The sequence below is a fragment of the Myotis myotis genome, unplaced genomic scaffold (genome assembly GCF_014108235.1).
Source record: "Myotis myotis isolate mMyoMyo1 unplaced genomic scaffold, mMyoMyo1.p scaffold_m19_p_19, whole genome shotgun sequence".
Classification (NCBI taxonomy): domain Eukaryota; kingdom Metazoa; phylum Chordata; class Mammalia; order Chiroptera; family Vespertilionidae; genus Myotis; species Myotis myotis.
This window is the reverse complement of record NW_023416323.1, coordinates 27,720,116-27,736,279: the sequence shown is the minus strand read 5'-3', so window position 1 is coordinate 27,736,279 and position 16,164 is coordinate 27,720,116. Positions and strand designations below refer to the sequence as shown.

Here is a 16,164-nt window from a genome sequence, read left to right as displayed (position 1 = left end):
AAAAACCCAATAATATTTATTCTTCAGGTTAATTTTAAATTGTCAGTAGGTTCAACCTAATGTATTTGTTCTCATACATGGAATGGTATTTTGTTATTATAAAACAAGTCATATAAAGTGAACATTATATTTACATCATCAAATAGGTTCCCCTTGTCCAGGAAAATTGTCTCAGTAATAACTATCATTGAATATTTATTTGATCTATTACAGACATTATGCTGAGCATTTTCCTATATTATCTTAATCATAATAATCTTACAAAAGTGATATTAAATAACCTCAAAAACTTGTCAATAGTCAATAGAACCAATATTCAAATCCAACTTTGTCTGATTTGAAAGCTGGTGCTTTAACTCACTTTTTTATGCTTTTGTATTTTAATTGTTAAGAAGTTTGCATTTGCTTATCCCTTTTAATAAATTAGTACAATTTGAGTGCTGTTTTGCTATAGAAAATTAAGAAACTTTCTCTAACACCATATACAAGAATAAACTCAAAGGGGATTAAAAACTTAAATTTAAGACTCGAAATCATAAAAATCCTAGAAGGAAATAGGCAGTACAGTCTCTGACATTTTCTTAGCAATATTTTTTTCTGATATATCTCCGCGGGCAAGGGAAGCAAAAGAAATAAACAAATGGGACTACATCAAACTAAAAAGTGTTTGCACAACAAAGGAAACCATCAACAAAACGAAAAAACAACATACTGAATGGGAGAACATACTCACCAATGATACATCTGATAATGGGTCAATATCCAAAATTTATAATGAACTCATACAATTCAACACCAAAACAACTATCCAATTAAAAAATGGGCAGAGGAGATCAATAGATACTTCTCCAAAGAGACCATACAGATGGCCAATAGACATGAAAAGATGCTCAACACCACTAATCATCATAGAAATGCAAATTAAAACCACAATGAGGTATCACCTCACTCCTGTCAGAATGGCTGTCATTGATAAATCAACAAACAAGTGTTGGCAACAATGTGGAGAAAAGGGAACCCTCATGCATTGTAGGTGGAAATGCAGATTAGTACAGCCAGTAATGAAAAACAGTATGGAGGTTCCTCAAAAAATTAAAAATGGAACTGCCTTATGACCTACAAATTCCACTTCTGGATATATATCCAAAGAAACACAAACCACTAATTTGAAAGAACATATGCTGCACCCCTATGTTCATTACAGCATTATTTACAAGAGCCAAGATATGGAAGCAACTGATGCCCATCAGTAGACAAGTGGATAAAGTTGTGGTACATGTATATAATGGAATATTACTCAGTCATAAAATGAATGAAACATTTCTATTTGATACAGCATGGATAACCTAGAGGTTATTATACTAAGTGAAATAAGTCAGACAAAGACAAATACCATATGATTTCACTTATTGTGGACTCTAAAGAATAAAATAAACAAACAAAATAGGAACAGATTCAGAGAGAACAGACTAATGGTTGCCAGAGGGAAGAAAGGTTGGGGATTAAGAGAAAAAGGTGAAGGGATTAAAAAGTACAAATTGGTAGTTACAAAATAGTCATAGGACTGTAAAGTACAGCATATGGAACATGGTCAGTAGTATTGTAATAATTAGATATGATGCCAAGAGGGTCCTTGAAACATCAGGGGGATCACTTTATGAAGTATGTGATTATGTAATCATTGTGCTATATACCTGAAATTAAAACAAAATAATATTGAATATAAATTATAATTGATAAATAAAATTTTAAAAGGAAACTGCTGGGGTCCTGCCCCAGCGGGTCCAGGGGTCCCCAAAGGTGTGGATGGAGTCGGCGAAGAAGGAATGACACGGAGACAGCGTTCAGTCGATCAGCAGCCTAGCCAGGATCTCCAGCCAAGTTCTGTTCAGGATCTCCGGCGAATTTCTGGTTAGGATCTCCAGCGAAGTTCTGGTTAGGATCTCCAGCCAGGTTCTGTGTCCATGTTCTCTTGCTAGGTTCTTCAGGTTCTCCAGCCAGGTTCTGTAGCCATGTTCCCTCGCTAGGTTCTCCAGCCAGGTTCTGTCCAGGTTCTCCAGCCAGGTTCAGTCACCAGGTTCTAGTCAGGTTCTCTTGCCAATTTCTGTAGTCAGGTTCAGTCCAGGATCTTTTGCCATGTTCTCTCGCTAGGTTCTGTCTCTAGGTTCTGAGGCCAGTTTCTGTCCAGGATCTTTTGCCATGTTCTCTCCAGCGAAGTTCTTCTGTCTCTAGAGAACGTTCTGTGTAGGTTCTGTGCCTAGGTTCTGTCTCTCTTGGTTCTGTCTTCTAAGTTCTGTCTTGTTACATCTGTATTTATACCAGTTGATTCCAATCCTATCAATCTCTATTCCAAAGGTTAGGGCGTTTCTTATCTCCATTCCAGGGAGTAAAGATTATGTAGCTTAAGCATGATTGTTTGTAGTTAAAGTGATTAATTACCCGCCTGGCACTTAGTTAAGAGGTTTTATTCCCTCCCTAACTTCAGGGGAAAATCCCTACCTGGGGAAACAACCTTTCTCAGAGACCTTGGTTAAAACACATAGTGCCAAGAAGGTGAGCAAACATATTAATGCCATATATGCCAGGTCCCTTGAAACAGCAAGGATGGACCGGCTTCCGGCAGGAAACTTTCTGAGAACAAAATAGTATTTAGTCAGAGCTTTTAGCTATTTTTTATTTACTATAGTATAGGGTTTTAGAATATGTTTGAGGGGCATTTCCTAAATAGTGGGATCTTTCCCAATAAATTATCATTTCTGTTATTGTTGAAACTTTTGGAAGTGATGGTAAGAGATTTTTATTCCATCTTTTCTTCTTATTTTATATTATAAGATCACTTACACAGAGGGATACTTGTGATTATGTGGCTTTGGGAACTTAATTTTTGATTTAGGACTAATTCTCATAATTTTACAATGTATGAGAAGTACAAGAAATAAGGAATGAACCCAATTATAGAAGGACAAAAGAAAGGTAGAGAGTTTGCATTAATGAATTTAGTGGTGTCTTTGGGAGTTTTTGGCAAGATTTCTGTAGTAGGAAATTGTAGGTAAAGGATTAAACCTAAATTTTATATCCTGCCAGCTCTTATTAACTGAAATAATGCAGCTGTCTCCAGTGAGAAAAAAAGAAGCTACAAAAGTTCTCACCCAATACTGGATAATTAAACTTAAGGATAAAGAATAATAATGACTGGGCAAGATTAGTATTATAAAAGATTTTAATGTGCAAGAAGTCAAGAATTAAGATAGTAGGTGTAAGAATCAGCTGACCAAGGACGTGTGTGTGCTAGTGCTCCTCTAAGCAGATTATGGAGTAGAGCATTGGAGGAACATGCTTTTAGTTAGATTTTTAGTGATGAAATAAGTAAGGAGGAATAAAATAAGTCTTAATGGATTGAAACTATCTGCTGAAATGAATCTCCTCCATGCCTTTCTTCTAATTGTAGTAGATGGTTTATTGGAAATCTCAAGTTTGAACTACTCAGACTCTGTCTCCCTTCCCTCTAGGGCCAGCTCAGCCCTTCATCCTGTCAAAGCAGATAAAACAGAACAGCCTGCAATTTGCTATAAAGGGGTCCTTGGGATGAAGCATTTTAATGTCTATAAAGAGTAGACAAGACCTTCATTTTTAAAGACTCCCATGGAACATTTCAAACAGCATGGATTTGTCTTGGTGCCCTTTGTCAAAATTAATAGATTTGGGCTGCAGAATTGGAAGAAAGCTAAGTATTTGTGTTTACTTATCATCCATTAATATTTGCTATATTCTTGTTTTTTTAGCCAATATTCCCTAAAACTGACAACACATTAAGTAAGTACTACCTAAATACGAAAGGGTACTGATTTTTAGACCTATATCAGTTAAACATAGGAGGAATACAGAATTACAACAATATTATTTTATAAATTAAAAATCAAGTGCAATACACCTAGAGAATAGATCAAATTGATCTAACTCAATCGTTGTTGTTTTTAAAATTTTCCCCTCTATTTATCATTCTGGGGTTGAACTGCTTTTCTGGTTCCAAGAGTCTTCTGATGAGGAAATGGCACAGAGGGACTGGAGTGTAATAAAGTACCAAGTGTGTTATTTTGAATTCTTCTCATGCTCAGAGAACAGGAATATCTTAAGCTTTGATAGAATGGTGCAATTTTATATTTTCCATTTGACTACTTTAAAAGGTTCATTATCTTTTAATTAAACTACAGGGGGAAGAGCAGAGATTAAAAGATGTAGTACTATAAAGGGGATGGCTTTTAGCTACTAGTACACGAGTGAAGACACCACAATAAAGCAAGATAGAGTGTAGCAACAAGTTTTGTGCCTTGAAGCTTCCTCTTGTCTGAGTGTGGCAGTAATTTGGAGTTAATTTGTGCAGCTTCTCAATAAAAGACTCTTGGTTTTAGATTCTTTGATTCTTCCAAGCATCTTTTCCTTGCTATTCTTTTATCTTCCTTTACATGAGGTCCAGTGCAGCTTATACAACTAAGTATGATAATGCAGCAAACCAGTTTAGGTAAGAAGCTTAGACCTGGCCCAGTACATGGATATTTCCTATTCATCCCCTACTCTTTACGTTCCACAAAATATCTATCTCAAGGAGCCTTCCTTGAGCCTTCCATTTTCTACTCCTACTGAGGAGTGGAGGTTCACTGTCCCCTGTAGTAATTTGTAGCTTTAGCATGGGGTAAATGTTTGGGTTTCTACATTTGGAAATATTACTGCCTGCTAATTGTCTTATTTTCCTTTGTCTGCATGAAGATTTTTTTTTTTCTTTGTGTCTATTTTTCTCCCTTTGCTTTCTGCTCCCCCACATGTCCCCAAGTCCTTCAAGCCAATGAGGCTGTGGTGACACCTTCTGGGCAGTGCCGGGAGTGAATTACAGCCATAAGTTTCATGGTGGTGTTAGCATACCAAAGATTTGGTGTATACTACTAAATTTAGTTTGCTTTGTCAGAAGAACCCATACAGCATTCTTATTCTGTTCAGAGTTTCTAAAACTTGTTAAATATTGATGTCATGAGCAAGGACTTTTCGTTAGCTTAAAAAAAAGGCCAGGGAGCCTGCCTGCTTAATCAATGTAAGGATGTGGTACTTGGTTGGGCCTGAAAATGAATGTTAATGGAGAAAAAATTAATGATTGCATGTTATTAGAATATTAACACTGTACACTATTGTTTTTTCCATGCTCTGATAGAAAGTGTCATCTATCATGACTGTGAGTGTAGTATGAAGGTTTTCCAAAGCCAATTTTGTCCACTCAGACCTCATAAATTAAAACAAACAAACATGTAAAGACCTCAGAGGAAGGTAGGGGAGGGCGGGGGTAAGGGGAAGAGATCAACCAAAGGGCTTGTATGTATGCATATAAGCCTAACCAATGGACACAAACACCAGGGGATGTGAGGGCATGAGTGAGAGGGGTGGGGGGCAGTAAGGGGATAAGAATACATATGTAATACCTTAATCAATAAAGAGAAAAAAGACATGTAAAGAGTCTTCTGTGTAGCCTCTGTTGGAACCTTGCTTTTTCTGATCAGAATTCATTTCTTCCACCTCTACTTCAAAGCTAATTTAACTCCTGGTTTAAAAGAATTTAAATTATAGCTTTTTCATATACAGACAGCATGAATACAGTAAGAATTTTACTGTTACCAATTTATTTTTTTACTGACCTTTGTTCTGACACTGAACAGGCTAAAAGCTATAGTTTCTAAGAAAATCACTAGATCTAGCAAACCTTATGAAGGTTGTTATTAAACAATTTTAGAGATCTCAAGAATATTTTCTCTATCTTCAACAACTGAATAGCAAAGGTAGAAGTATCTGGCAAAAAGGTGTGACTGTGTCAAAGTGGTTATAAAACTACCCATCTTTATAAAATTACCCTTAGGGCAGTGTCAAATGGAAAAGCACAAAGCTCTAAACTTAAAGGCAAAGACAACTGGTACAATTGGATATGCAGCCATTAAAATGGCTTTACATGCCTTATCTTAGCTCTGTGCATCATTCTTTGGTCAAATATTACACAATATATAAATTTATATTTGGTGTAGAACCCAATACTCCTATTACTACTAGATAATAAAGTCAAGGCAAGGACACATTGCCTTCTAGTTTTGATTTGCAAACATATGGTATAGATGGAAAATAGACTGGAGCTATAAAAACATGGGGAAAATGCTTTTGTGAAGTTAAAATAAAGCTAGTTTAAAATACTAAGAGTGTGAATGAGTAACAAAATAACATATAGTAACTGTGGAGATGATGGTTTTATTTGAGGTGGGGGGGAGGGGAGAGAAAGCTAGAAGGAAGCAAAAACACAATTTGGCCTAAAATTGAATTTCTCTGATAAGGCATTTCAGAAGCGGCTTGTCTTATTCACTCAGCAGCAAAATAATCATATGCGCTTTAATAATCTTTATTTTACAGGAGTGTGTTGCCAGGGTAACGGAATGTAAGCAGGGGAACAGCACCTTGCAGATCACAAAGGCAAATCTGTGAAAAGAAAATTCACTGAGTTTCTTTTTTCCTAACCAGTGTAATAACAACTCTTATTTTTCCTGTGCTACTTAATAATCTCACATAAACATTCTTTTTTCTTTCTCTTTTCTGTATCTGTTTAAATATGAACAATAGCATAAATCTGGAACTGTCACGCTCAGTGAGCTAAGCAAAAAAAAAAAAAAGATGTTATATCTTTAGCATTTTTATATAATTATCTTTTATTGCTGTTTTACCCCTATCTTTATCCCTCGCAACCTTATTGTTATTTCCTTCTCTATATAAACTAATCTGGTGATGGTATTCTAAGTAAAGGAGGCTTGAGGTAGGAGTTGGTATTTAATTGATAATTTAATAAAAATTTATTAGCTAAACTTGCCTGCATGAAGATTCTGAAGAGGCAGAGATTGCAACTGAAACATCTATCTCTTTGTAAGGGGGTAAATTGAATGATAGCAAATAGAGTGACAAGCATTCAGACCAAAAACTGCAAAAATAATGTTTTCTTTACACTCGTGTGTGTGTGTGTGTGTGTGTGTGTGTGTGTGCGTGCGCGCATACACACACACACACACAGCCATATATACACATATACATACACATACAAAAGGGAGAAGTGAAAAAAAAGGGAGCAATGTTAGATTCCTTTATTTTTCCATTGGGCACTGGACCCTCAATTCATTCTAGGAAATTGGCTGATTTGAAATTAACAAAATGAAACTTACCAGTGCTTTTTCAAAAGAGATAGAAAACTAGCAGTAAGAATGTGCCTACTAAGCATTTGATTGGATCAAATTTATGGCAAATCCATGGCTAATAAATATTTGTCTTTCCTTATCTGTACTAAAGACCATAGGCTATGAAAGTGAATACAGAAACACAGTAATGTTAGGCGGTGAGAATGGCAAAAAATAAAAAAATAAAAAATTTAATTCATTAAATCAGATATGAAAATCTATAGTCAAATCATGATTAAAGACTTCTGCTAAGAATTTTAAGTTAATGTTGCCTCTTAGTTTTAACATTCCCACTGTATACTCAATTTGTCTATAGAACAATCAGTAATCAAAACAACTGCTCAAAAACCAGTTTCTGGATGGATTTCATCCTAAATTATATTATTTCTGGATTTTATGGGAATTTACTAAATGTAGTTTTAATTATTATTATTAATATTTTCTTAGAAATCATTCATTCTAGATAAACCTTTACAAATACTTAAAATTTAAACTAATTATAGCTTACCTTAAAAACAGGTAATGGTAAAAGAGCAAGTAAAATAAACAAGGCAAAGCAAAGACTCATTAAAATGGCAAATTGTATGAAAAATGTTCCATAGTGGTATGGCTAGTGTATCTCAAGTGTTCAGAAATAAAGAAAAGGGTAATGTTGAAATAGTAAGATTTTTGATGCTCCCGAAGGCATTTTAATCCCAAATGCCACCGAAGTCAAAGTTTTATTCTTATCAAGCACCATTGAAAATTCTTGATAGTCCATTTTAAATTTTCTCCATAATCTAAAACTGTTGATTTAAACTCAGCTCCTGATTTATCATCCTATGCAGTCTATTTATTGTGACTTTTTAAGAGCCAGTATCTTCTTTGATATAACATCTCCATTTGACCTATTTAATGTTATTTATTTCTTAAAGAGCTTATAAGTTCCCTAAGACAATATAGCCAAAAGAAAGACATTTGTCTCTCCTGGCTCTTGTTTATGTCCTAGATTCCCTGTTCTGTGGAAATGTTAGCAGTTTTGGGCACAGACTAGTATGTCTATTTTCTTGAGCCATCATTTATTCTTGGTACTTGATAATCACCAATAACTACATTTTTATTTGTTATGAAGATGAACATATGATTGACAAATGAAAACATGGTAGTAAGTAAGTATTGTTCATTTGGTGATCTTAAAGTAAAAATTCATTTGCTAGTGTTTGCAATTGGTTTTTTGGTAAAAAAAATAAAAAATAAAAATAAAAAAAAATTCTCCTAAATATGGTGCAGCTTTGGAAGTACAGGTATTAGGATCTTGGAAACAGAACTCTCCCTGGTTGTTTTAGCTGGAACCCTAAAATAAAAGATTTCAAAGTAAGATATGAAAACACCCTCCAGTTTTTAAATGAAAAGGTGGGATAAAATCAGTTATGCGGCTCTTAAGCTTCTTAACCATGTCAAAGATATAAAAGAATTGGGAGAGTGGAAAGTAAGGAGAGGAAGTTTTTGGAGAGTTGGTGTGCTGAGTATCCAGTCACACCTCCAAAGGGAAGGAGCAGGGAAGCATATTTCTTCATCTGAATCCAAGAGAGAAAGAGACTTCAAGGAGTTGCCATTTAAGAACTGCTCTGTGACTCATGCCTGGAAAGCATGGAGCTTGAAATTGATTGGCCAACTGCTCTGAAGACGTGATGATGAAGGTAGCTACATTCTCAGGTTTGTTTGTTTTTTGGAGCAAATGTGTTTGCTTTAAGTGTATGTCATGGATCACAGGTAGAGACAGCCGACAGGAGCTCAGTGATCCCAATAGTGAAAAGAACTGCCATCTTCTCAGGAGCTTTACGCAGAGAGCTTCGCCCAAGTCAAATGATCTGCAAATGAGAGACACCCTCATTCCCACTGCAAGCTGCCAGCCTACAGCAGGACTAAACTGAGAAAGAAAAGTAGCCATCACTTTGAAATGTAAAGTTTTTATTACTCGACTAGACTGGATGTATTAATTGTTGAGTATTTTAAGTACCTGTATATGAACAAAAACATGGTATCTGCCCTAAATTTCTTGCATGGTCATAGAATAAATTAAGTATCCTGAAAGACAACAGTAAAGTTTATTATTACATTTGCCCAACTTAATGATTTTACATGTGTGTCTATGTGTATATGTGTGTTTGTGTGTGTACATATGGCAAGATGGTGATCTGAAAGAATAGAAGAGTTGCATGATGTTGGGAAATGATATTGAGCATTTCTTTTGATCCCCAGCTTATCATTTCTTTTTAGACAGCGTTTCTACCCATTCTACTTGGCCCTATCCATACTTCAGTGAGAAGATACTAAAGTCAGGCTAAAAAGAACAATAGGCAGGATTATTTTTGACACATTGTCTTATTCATGTGATTTTTTTCTCTTCTCCAGAATCGAAAAAATTCTTTTTTGTAGCTTTTCTCGATTTGATATTTTGCCACCTTCTTTCTTCCTTTGTCTAAAACTCAAGTAGGGGTATTCAAATCAAAGGGCCTTGATTTAACCTACAAACTGGATCACACTTTACTAAACATCTGAATATTCATGGTTCTATTTTTAGAAGGTTATCATTTCTTAATAGAATAGAATCGATTAAGTAATAAAAGTAGATATTGTATGTTAATGTAATGTTTTCTAAGGCTAATACACTAAATAAGCTTTAATAAAATTTAAATACATAAGAATAATCTCTAAAATGTTATCCAAATATATGTTGTTGTTATTACTTCCAGTTTGGTTTCCTGGAGATACTTTGACCTCTAAGTATTGCTGGGCTTAATTGGGCTGTAGCTATATTTACCCCTTTATTTAGTCTCTTTATAAACTTGGGACTCCTTAGAATGTTGGAGAGATAATTACAGGCAAGAATGGATAGAGTGTTATATACTATAGACAGATGTTAGAAAAAATAGTAGTAAAGTGAAAACAACATAAAACCCTTTGGAAAGCATATAGTAGAAAAACTGGAAGCCAATGCTGATGATGTGTGCATGAACAAAAGAAGAGATGACATAGGTATCTACTTCATAAATTAGGTCTGGTGGAGCCCTCTAGGATGATCCCATAATGCCCTCTATAAAATATACTTTTCATTCTTGACCTTAATAGAAATTGTGTATTTTAGTTAAGACAAATCAACATATTTCTGAAGTCACTCTACTTCTCCCTCCCCCTCACACACACAAACTTAAGGGGAGAAATTCAATTTTTAATATAGTTTGTCTCAGTGCTTTTGTACTATTTAATAATTCTTATTAAGGGAGATTTTTGCTTATTATTTACAAAAGTGATTTATATTGCAATCTATGTAAATGACTTTTTCTCTGAAGTTCATTTGTTGTATACAAGTGTATTTGTAAACAAATATTTGTATTTATTACAAAAATTAGCTGATAATGATATTGCTAAAAATTGTTACTGGAACATATACTTTAGGAAATTAAATTATTAAATATTTCTAGCTGTGCTTATAATTTTGTCACAGTGAAGCATACTGAAAAGCATGTCTGGCTAGTACAAATCTCTAATCTGCCACTTAATAGCTTTGAGATTTTAAGGTACTTACCTTTCTGAGTGTCGTCTGTATCTTACCTATAATATGGAAATAGTACTTATTCTCCTGCTTAAATGATAGAGTTATTGAAAAGATAAAGATAAGGAAGTATAGAAAGGGTAATATATATCTGTATAGATATAGATATTCCTTTATATATACTTTTTCATTATTATGAGATTAAATGCACAAAAGTATCCAATTGTGCTTTCTCCTTTCCATTGCTGAGAAGTGTTAATTGAATGAAGATACAAGTATATTTTCAATCAACAGGAGGATTTATTAGGTCCCACAATTAAAGGCAATTCATGAATTTAAGGGAAAAACAGGAATTTCAATAGTTTTTATTCACTCAGGAGAATGGAGTCAAAGCTCTTAGAACGGGGACATCACAAGTCTTATCTGCTGAAAGAATTATAGAGAGATTTCCTGTATATTCTATGTAGACATCTTAGCCTGTATTTTGGCTTTTGGATAACAAACCTTACTATCTTAGTAGTAATATAAAGTAAAATTATTTTTTAAAAAGAACGACATATGCTTTGCTTTTTTCTTATAGAAATGTTGTCAGCCAAAAATAGGGATAAGTGACTTCTTGAAACAACAAAAAGCATTGTCCAGCTTCCAATTTTAAGAATCATAAACTAAGAACTTTTGACATGAAATTTAGAAAGCAAGATAGGTACCTTCTGACATCGTGTGCTTAGTTCATAAATAACATTTTCTGTAAGAAGCGTTACATATTTTTATTCATATTTATAATACCTCTCCATTAGAGAATAGTATTACACCTCCCCCCCCCACAAAAAAAAATTAACTTTCAGCATGTATGCACAGGTCAATGAGGAAGACCTGATAAATAACCCCCTTTGGATTTTAAAAACTATTTCATCATTAATATTAATTAACACTTTACAGTGTCTTCTCTGTGAATGATTATGAAAGCATTTTCCAAAAGATAGGAGAAATACACTCCACGAACTCCAGGAATTTGCAATTTGGGAAATTATTTCTATGTTCCATTTAGGTAAGAGAAATTTCCTTTGTTTAATGTCTTCAGCTTGAATTAATGTTTCTCTAGCTTTTATTTATTTTGTAGGAGGGTGCATCATAGACTAAGAGTAAAGCAAAATTTTACTTTATTGTTAATATGAATGTATGAGCCTTTATGATATGAACCATCTACATATTTTATAGGTGGCCGAGATAATATTAGGATTGTAATTGGAAGTCTGGGTTGCAGTTCAAATATTTTGATTCTCAGTTTACTAGACCACATACATTGGTAATGATTGCAGGTTTTTGTGACTGTTGTTTGAAATGGTTGCTGACTTATGTAGGATCTCTTGTAGTTTGAGGGTGGATTTTGGCATGACCTACTTCAATATAATTCCTGTTAGTAACTCCATTGAAGTGTTAAATGATAAATCCTTTGAAGTTTTTTCCTTGGGTAATCCTAACTTAACCATATTATGAAAATAAAAATAACTCTCTAAGGAGGCAGGAGTGGGGTGTGTTTGTGTGTGTGTGTGTGTGTGTGTATGTGTGTATGTGTGTGTGCGCGCACGCATATATGAGTGTGTACACACGTGCACACAGTCTTTAGTCCTTCTGAAGAGCAGATACTTTGGGCTTCCTTTTGTCTCTAAGAATATTACTTAAAACTGTAGTCAAAATTTTCCTGTTTAATGCAAGGATTTGTGAGAATGCTTTTTCATTTCAGGGCATATATATAAAATTCAAATATCGCAACACTTAAAAGAAATGATTCAGTTTTACTCTAAAGCAGAGTGACAACACATCTTTATCCCACTACAAAGTATCATGATGAGGGTGATTCACTACAATTGTGATAAATGTTGTCAGAAATAAAATAGCTTGTCTCTAAACTTTAAGTGTATTTGCACCTAAAATTTGAGACGGTGGGAATCATCTGCAAATAGTATAAGTGATCACCTAATGCGTTCTCCATTGAAAGCAAAGATAACTATGTGTCTTGGCTAATTACAGACTGTCAAACCTAGGGATTCTTTGTAGGTCATTGTAGCTGAGAAGGAATATAAAATAAAGAACATATGAAAATGGATTTTCAAAAGGTCCCAGGTTTGATTCCGCACAAAGAAAATGATTCTCATCATTATAACCAAGTGTTTTTTACTGACTGCCTTCTGTTCTTTTCTCTCTTCTCTTCTCTTCTCTTCTCTTCTCTTCTCTTCTCTTCTCTTCTCTTCTCTTCTCTTCTCTTCTCTTCTCTTCTCTTCTCTTCTCTTCTCTTCTCTTCTCTACCTTCCATCAGCCTGTACATCTCTCCATTTCAGGAGAAGGAGTTAACACCATTATGATTTTTTTCTCTAATCAAGCTCCATACTCTCTTATGTGAACAATGAGGTGACAACCCAGTTGTACTAATGTAGTCTCACATGTGGAGATTCTTTAGCTATCTTGTCTATTGAGGGTTTGCTTTTTCCTTTTAAAATCTTCTTTAGCTGAGGAAGAATTAACTCATAATCTACCTTAATTTTCACAAGCAAAGGTAAAAGTTGTTGTTTTAAAATAAGCCATCTTATTTTCAATAGCTAAAATTAAATGATTTACTTTTCCCCATCATGGTAACCTGGATTCTCCTGTCTTTTGAAATGGAAACTGTCCTAACCCCATAACCTCAACACCACTGTGAGTAAAACTCTTTCTAATTATATGGCTGTGTAGTGTGCCCATTAGCATTGCTAATCAGCCTACTGCAGTGAATTTGTATCTTCAATACTGATGTTCATAGACTGTCCATTGACATAATTGCACCTCTGCACCAGTGCTTAGATGCTAGTGATTTAAAACCACCAGTCTGAAATTCATAGTGCATACCACAGTATATTTTTTGTATAATTTTGTGTCACTAACTTGAGTTTCCATAAGGTTTATTTATCCAAAGTGTTCATGGTGACTAATGCTATGTTATACTGGATCTTTAACTTAAAAAAAATGTTTTTATTAAAGACTTGATCTCACTTGTTTTTTCTGTATATTTGTTTCTTTTCTGACTGAAGGCAATCATCTCTTCTGGGGAGATGTTGATTAATCTATATTAAAGAATAGCTGATGATTTTCCAAAATCACTTTCAAAAAGTCTGTGTGAGATCATTATTGTTACAAATAAATATTTATTAAATGTCCATTGGGTCGTGACATTATACTAGGTTTTACAGAGATTTTACTGACGATAAACAATGGTATATAACATCCAGAGGTGGGCTAAGGTATAAAAGGGAGAGGATTTGTGTGAATATAGTTTTATACATATATAAATATGAAGAAAATTATTGGATAATTACATGGATGGATATTTTGAGCAGATATATGGTATACCCCTAATGCATGTGAATGTGACAGAAATATGATGAAAGAGTATATAGGGAGAAATTTCTATATTTACTTCTGCAAACTAAAACAAATCTTCATGTAAAATCTAGCATCAACCTATGAACCAGGAGGTCACGGTTCAATTCCTCGTCAGAGCATATGCCTGGTCTGTGAGCTCAGTCCCCAGTGTGGGGCATGCAGGAGGCAGCCGATCAATAATTTTCTCTCATCATTGATGTTTCTATCTATCCTTATCCCTTTCTCTCTGAGATCAATAAAAAGCTATATATTTTTAAGCCCTAACTGGTTTGGCTCAATGGATAGAGCGTTAGCCTGCAGACTGAAAGGTCCCAGGTTTGATTCCAGTCAAGGGCATGTACCTTGGTTGCGGGCACATCCCCAGTAGGAGGAGTGCCGGAGGCAACTGATCGATGTTTCTAACTCTCTATCCCTCTCCCTTCCTCTCTGGAAAAAAATCAAGAATATGTATTTTAAATATATATATTTAAAAATAGAATAAAGCAGAATATACTAGTAATAGCAACAAGTGATTAAGAATAGTTTTATGTGCCCCACATTTGACACTGCCTTATTTAGTAGAAAATATAGTTGAGTATATTGTTGAAAGAATAAACGAGTCTAGGACATTAAAAATGATCAAAATAAGATTTTTGCAAGTCCATTGGCATTAAAATGACATAGTAAGAGTTTCATGTTGAAAAGATTACTGGCAGATCCACAGGGAGGATTACTAGGACCACTATAGTAATCAATGTGAGGAAATTATACTAGTCTAAATGAAGTTCATAAAACATATATTCATAAATTTATAAAGAGGGATTTGAGAAATAAAGATATTACATAATCACCATAAAAAAAGCAGGTATTGTAAGATGTTAGCTAAGTGAACAACACCTCTGTTACAGTAATACAAAGAAGTTTCATGGAGAGGGAAGCATTTCATTCTGATAGACTTGTGTTTAAGGTTCTATTTTGTCCCTTTCCCTTCATTATATATTTAGTGTAATCACTGTGGCTTATTTGCAAAAAGATGTAGTTGGCAAACCACTGGGTGTTTTTTTAAGGCAGGGCAAGTAGGTTAATTTGAGAGGGGTGATGTATTTGTGAAGCCAGTAGTAGACGGTAAGCATATACCTGTTGTTAGGGGAAAGATTGTGATCGATCTTGATTGTCTAGTATAGAATTTTAGATTCTTTATGTCATTATTTTTCAAGTTTTTTAACTATGATTCACGGGATACATTTACAATGTGACTCAAAACACCTGCCTGAGGAAAAGATTCACAAAGATTAGTTACCCTGTGAAAATACTGTTCTTAGCAAATAGAAAGCAATTGAGCAACCTTCAAATAGCATGAGGTGTAATAAATAAATCAAACCCACATGTAACCATAGTTGGCAGTATATTTTAAAATGAAAAGATTCTGAATATAGGGAGATCAGACAAGTTGTTGCATTAGCCTAGACATAATGGTCTTATCAATTGAAAAATAGTTCAGAGAATTGTTGTAAGAATTGCTGACAGCAGAACTAGTGACTTTTGTCGTCTGAAAAAAATCTTTATTATCAATAGTGTTAGAACCTTTAACAAAAATGGAAGAATATGGCATCTGGTCTTTCCCCTTAGGTGTATGAATTCTCATGACATATTGCAAAGGGACAGATTGTTACCCACATTTAAGGTTGGTCATCTGCCTTTCTGCCTTTATGTTAAAGAAAAAAAACGGCAAATGATTCAAGATAAGTACTGAGAGCATTAGGGCATTTACAGAGGTACTTGGGATCTTAATATGAAGCTAAAGTTGGAAAAAAGTAATTTAGGAATTGTTGGCATCATGGCTATGGATATTAAAACTAGCAAGATTAAATAGACTGCACATAGACATTTGCTGGCTATTGATTAAGTAAGGGCAAATAAAGCAGTAAAAGTAAATTGGATGGGAATTGGGTTATGGTATTTAAAATACCCTGGACTTTGAGGTAAAAT

General features: G+C 34.4%; 1 long non-coding RNA gene across 1 annotated transcript in view; it reads left to right on the top strand.

Moving 5' to 3' along the window:
- Positions 1 to 11,809, top strand: part of LOC118674205 — a 32,586-nt gene extending 20,777 nt beyond the window's left edge. Inside the window, exon 3 of the long non-coding RNA XR_004973600.1 lies at positions 11,719 to 11,809. This is a non-coding gene — a long non-coding RNA (uncharacterized LOC118674205). The remainder of the gene's footprint in view (positions 1 to 11,718) is intronic.
- The last annotated feature ends 4,355 nt before the right edge of the window (positions 11,810 to 16,164 follow it).